The sequence below is a fragment of the Pseudorca crassidens genome, chromosome 11 (assembly GCF_039906515.1).
Source record: "Pseudorca crassidens isolate mPseCra1 chromosome 11, mPseCra1.hap1, whole genome shotgun sequence".
Classification (NCBI taxonomy): Eukaryota; Metazoa; Chordata; class Mammalia; order Artiodactyla; family Delphinidae; genus Pseudorca; species Pseudorca crassidens.
The window spans coordinates 77,523,220-77,529,219 of NC_090306.1; the positions used below are offsets into that span (position 1 = coordinate 77,523,220).

Sequence of the window (6,000 nt, forward strand, 5' to 3'; positions counted from 1 at the left end):
CACTACAACTGTGAGGTTTTCAAGAAGCCTGTGCATATGCCTCTTTTCAGGAGTAATTTGCTGAATAGCTCATGTGCTCATCTGAAGCACGCACTCTGGCACCACAGGCACCAGTCCTAGTGTGATGGGTCCTATAAAATATTCAATCATGCATTCTATTATTTTAATCAAAGGAAGCATAGCATTGACATTTCAGTAAGTAAATGAAGGAACAAAGCAAGAACTTGTCATGGACGTTAGTACTCACACCCAAATGGAAAACAGATAGATTAACAAAGGGTCTTTTCAAAACAAATCTAAGTCATTATGTGTCAAGAAAAGCTACAGTTGTCCTTCTACTTTTAGTGACTCCACAGATGGACAGTGGTGTTCCAGTCAAAACAAAACCCCCAAAACGAAAAAATAAATAAATAAATAAAAGTAAAAAGAAAAAAAAATGGTTAAGTGACTTTCACAGCATTTTCCCAACAGTCTGTGTTTGACATGGGCTTTTAAAAGCATTCTTTTGTTAGTTCTGTCAGTAGTAACCAACAAATCTCCTCCCTTAGAAATTACAAAGGCTTTCAAAATGCAAGAAAGAGGAAAGAACCACCATTGGAAGGGTCAGCAGTAAATAAGACCCTTAGGCATACAGCTATGATGAACGCTATTAATGGTGCCACTTCACGTTGCTACTTTCTGCTCATTTATTCTGGACAAATTCTAAAGCCGCAGGGGGACCTCACCGAGGAGCTCTAAAATGTTTGAGGTTCATAAAATTCATAGTTATGGGTGACTATCTAATTATATGATGAATCTTCACATGATTAATGATCTTGGATGTCAATGAAAAAGAATGTTTAACTACTATTTACAGATTCTTTCAAATTGTTAAAATAATTTGCTTTACTTATACATTATTTCAAAATTGTTTACATGTTTTTGCTCCCACCTAAGTTTTTCTTCACCTTCTTTACCTATATTCTTCCAATATTTTTCCTTAGTGTAAAAGCCATAATGATAAGCTCTGTTTTATTAAAAACACAAGGAATATTGGGATTTTGTTCCATTACTCTGAGGTCTATTTTTATACTCTCCAATAACTACTTTTGAAACATAATATACAATATAATGTAAATACAATTATTTTCTCATTTGGGAAATATATTTTAGAGTAAATACTAGCAATATACAATATATCTTTTGATAAAATCCAGAAGATTAAGTCAGGACAAATTCCTATTACGTGTCCTATTTTTATTTTAAACTTCATATTTCGTTTGTTTCCATGACTAGTGATTTTTTTTTCTTCTTTTCAGAGTTGTAAAAATTTTAATGACATCTACTTGCTCTTAAATCACTTGTCACAATAAAATCATTTTCCCCACAGCATTTACCTCATTCTAGTTAAAAGGTTGATTTAGACAGTTTGTTTTAAAATTGTTGTTTCAATTTGTAGGCTTTGTTGCATGGTAAATTTCTAAAATTTACAAATGTCAGTCATCCTTGCATGGAGTTGCACTTCAACTTAAATCTTTTCCCCTGAACTTCCCCTGATCCCAACTTGGGATACCCTCATGTCACTAAAGATCCTGATTTCCTACAACACCCTCGGAATTTTGTAGAAAGTTACCTCACAACTAATCTACTAAATTACACATGATTCTAATTTTCTTCTCATGTTTTACGGTTTTCATTTTAATATTGCACAAATTATCTGCCCAACCATTCACAAGATTTTTTTAAAGGCTGAGCGACAAGTGACAGGCAACTACTAAGCCTATTAAGGTGAAACTGTTAAGCCTGGAAGAATATTTATACAGACTGACTTCCTGCACAATGGGCTCAACAAAGCTAATGTAATTCACACAGATTTTCTATGAGAACACAAATTAATCAGAATGAAAGGATGACAACCCAGGAGCACAATGAATGTGTTCTGTGGCGCGCGCACGCACACACACACACACACACACACACACACTTGTGTTCCACAAACTTGTATTCAATGACACACACACACACACACAACTGATAATGAATAATTTTAGAAGCAGCTACTATGTTTTCAATTGAATATAAACAGAGAGGAAAAAAGGCTTTTCTATTTGTTCCTACCTGCAAATTTGGAAGATGGGGGAGGAGTGTTTGGGGGCACGAGGTAGTGTTGGCCTTTGGTAAGGCTACACAGAAGGGAGAATTAAAACAAGACTTGAAGGCACTGAATTCACGAGGTGAGAAGAAAGCAGGAGATTCCAGAAGTACCCATGAGGAGCTTGGCTTACTTCACAGTTTTGCCAAAACACAGGAAACTCCGTTACTCTAAGAAAATATCTACTTCATTGTAAGGAGAACTAGAATTTGACCTGTTATAATTGTGTCTGGCTTATTGGCTCTATACATTTGTAGATATGAGTGGTAAAATCCAGATATTTAAACATTTCACAATTAATGTTAGAACAATTATCTATCGATTAGTAATCGTGCACTTTTTACAACGACTATCACAGGTAACAGAATCATGTGTAGGTACAGAAAAATGAAATTAGCAATGTTAAATTTTGGTGTCTCCAGTCAGTCCATATCTCCTCTATCCTTTCGGTATCTAGCAAGACCCTATCCTTTTTCTGCTCACCACCCCCATGGAGAAGAAGTTAAGTGCAAATTTGCATGTTTCTCCTCCCACAAGTGCCTCAAGTCCCACAGAAAACAAAATGCATACCTCCCAAGTTTAAGACTAACTAAATGCTAGGTAGAGAGGTTAAGATACAAAAGGAGTAGCAAATTCTTTTTATTTTATTTTATTTATTTTTGCCTTCAAGGAGTTTAAATACAAATACATAGAGAAAACTAGAAATCAACATGATTCTAAAATTATTATTATTATTGTTATTATTATGTTGGTTTTTTTTTAAGCAGACAAGTATAAAACTAAGGAATTTCTCAGATGGCCAAGTCTGGAGCCAAAACACCTGGCACAGGAAAGTGAGAAAATAAAATGTAAGTCTTGAATAGAAAACGGCAATGGGTTAATTTCTGCTAGGGTTCAACATGTTATGCCATGGCAAACAAATAAGAATCTTGCTGGGTCTCAATTGATCAGATTCCTTTAATTTACTAAGACTGCATAGTAAACTAAATTGTTAGCTGCTGGTTGGCTACAAAAACCCAGCTGAACTCCTGGGAGCTACTGTACAGCCGCCTTCTTAAAACCTGTCCCAATGTGCACCAAACTGATGTCGAAAAAAGAAGATAACTCTTCCCAAAGTGCCTTATTTCAGCTATTCAAATTCATCTTCAGAAACCCAGGGGACGTTTCCCCTCAACACTGTATTCTGTACCGCTTAAAGTGAGCAAAGTTTCCTCCCAAAATTTCTTTGTGCTCCATTCACTCTGGTAGAATTCTTCATGAATTTCTTGGCCTATACCTGCCATATATTTGGCCATCCTTGCTCATAGACCACTGTAAACCACTTCTGCAATCCCAGGCTTGGATCTTGAATCTTTTCTCTTTCTCGAAGTCTTCCAGTTTAACCGATATACTCACGTTACAGATTCCCTGTTATTATATGTCTAAATTGCATTCTGATCTCTTGCAACCAGAAGTAAAAAGGGATTTTCTTAAAACAAGCAAGCAAGCAAGCGACAGCAAATGAGGTCACATTCCAAGCCCGAGTAATAAATATTGGGAAGTCTAAAACCTAAACATATTTTAAAGAATTAGAATTAGACACAGATTTGCTCTTTTTCCCCCCCTCAAGAAGAGGTTTCCCTTCCTGCTAATAAAATTGCTTTATGTTATGAAATTTTGGTTCAGTTCGGCTCTGCCTCCTTCTTGCCCAGCTAAATAGATGGCTGATGGAAAACAAAAGTTTAGGGCCTGATCTTTCCCATTTGGCAACTTTCATTTCCTGATAATATTAGATAATTAACAAATTGTGTGTTCTAATGCTTTGTCACTTCAAGTGCATTTGGGGAAAATACTTCTTGTGCCTACTGAGTAATGGTTCAAATGAAAGAACACGATCAAAAGAATGCTTTATCACCACGCATAGAACACACTGAATATTTATGATTTTAATTGTTACACACCATGTGCATAGTCGTTTGGACAATTATATACACCTTTAAAGGTCAAGGGAAGAGGATGATTTGATGACTATGACTTTATAATTCATGATGAGCAAGTCCTTTAAAATTTCTATTAACTCAAAATGAAAATTTATAAAAATTCTTTGAAAAACAACCCCACCTCAGTATTCTCTATATGGTAACTGGTATTTTTGTGTATTTGTGAAATAACTAGATGCTTTTGGATTAAAAAAAAAAGGAATATTGCCTACTTCTTAGACTTCCTGCCTCTTTACTAAAAGGATAATTTGGAACTGGGAAATGCAGTTCTATTCCTAAATTTATTGTTTACAAAAACACATGCTAATGTAACAGCGTATGAGTATTTAAAGGAAAAATGCCAAACACGCCGTGACAGGCAAAATGTATTTAGCTGTTTGCTTCAACTATGCTACTCTCATTCTGCAGCCTACCCTCTCCAAGACCAAGTATTTTTGAGAGTGAGGCTAAAAATAGCCAGCCAAGCCTAACAACTAGCTTCTGATTGGCTCGGTGCAAAGACCATTCAGCCAATGAGAGCTTCTGGGAACAAAAGCAATTCTTTTGTGTGTGAGATGCTCAACCCACGTCAAAACAGCTTCGGGCTGTAGAAATGATTTTGGTTGAGATTTAACAAGGTAATAATGCATTTCAGCCCTCTGAAAGGTTTGAAGCAGAACAAAGGGGGTAGTGAAATCTACAAAACAAATGGAGCGCTCAGGCTTTCAGGGGATGAATCATCCGGGCTCTTGAGCTACATAACATTTGCAAACCCAGAAGAGTAAGAGCGCTAGGATTCTTTTTTTCTTTCTCCCTGATACTTTAAATTATTTTCCAAGCGTTTTCTCTGACCAAGGAAAAAGCAAATCAAAGGCGTAGTGTCCCGACTATGCACAAATGTGTTATTACGCTGATTTGCTGATGAACAGAAAGCAACTCACCCACGATTCCCTTAAATCGCACAAAGAGAAGACAAAAATTTATGTGCCGTGGAGGGTAGGTAGTAAAGCTCCCGAAACTTTGGACTTGGGTTTCTGGGCATCAAAAATATCTCTTGTTCTCAAATTAAAGGCAGTTCTGGATTAACGATGGGATAGCTCGCCCGATAAACACAGTACAGCAGGACCTGATATGAGGCAGAAGCATTGAGCTTTGGGAGGTTTTGGTCATCGTCAAGGCATTTCGCCTCTAGGGGTCGCTGTTGCACAGCTGACGAATCTCTTCAGTCTGCTTCCCCCTTTAATCTTACATGAAAGGAGAAAATGGGCTTGGTAGGTGCCTTCCAGGTAGGACAAAAGGAAGTGGGGGAGTCAGCGTTTGAAACCCTTAAGCATGGTCTGCGGTGATCACCATGGGACAAAGCATCCCATAACAATACAGATTACTTCGCATGGAACTGAAATGTTGTACAGGACAAAATGTTGCTATAGTAACCATTAGAAATGTTACATAACACATAGGCGCTCATAAGCCATTTCATGGTTTTAAACTGGCTTTATTGAGCAGGTGATAAGTGAAAGACAGTGTGACGCTTTGTAGGCTCCAAGCTGTAGGAAATACACAAGGACGCACACTTTAATCTCTTGTGTAGAAAACCTGTACAGGTTACTGCTGACAAGGAAATACAGATTGCAAATACATTATTTACATGTTCTCTTCCCAGAAAACTACAGGTTCAATGCATTTTGTCTTCAGTATAGCTTTTCTGATAAATGACTATCAAATGAAGCCTTAATTAACTTTTATTCTTGGTGTGACATAAAAGACCTAAGTAAATCAAACATTTCAGTAAAATAGAATTATAATTTTATTATGTGACTAGGTGTACGCAAAGAGCAATATTTCTTTAAAAGTTACCTGTTTAAGGAAATGCATAGTCAAAAAATATCACATTTGCTAATTATTGGTCCC

General features: G+C 36.6%; 1 long non-coding RNA gene across 1 annotated transcript in view; it reads right to left on the reverse strand.

Moving 5' to 3' along the window:
* LOC137202981 (uncharacterized) overlaps positions 1-5,215 on the reverse strand; it is a 162,218-nt gene extending 157,003 nt beyond the window's left edge. The window contains exon 1 of the long non-coding RNA XR_010932825.1: positions 5,031-5,215. This is a non-coding gene — a long non-coding RNA (uncharacterized lncRNA). The remainder of the gene's footprint in view (positions 1-5,030) is intronic.
* Between the last annotated feature and the right edge of the window lie 785 nt (positions 5,216-6,000).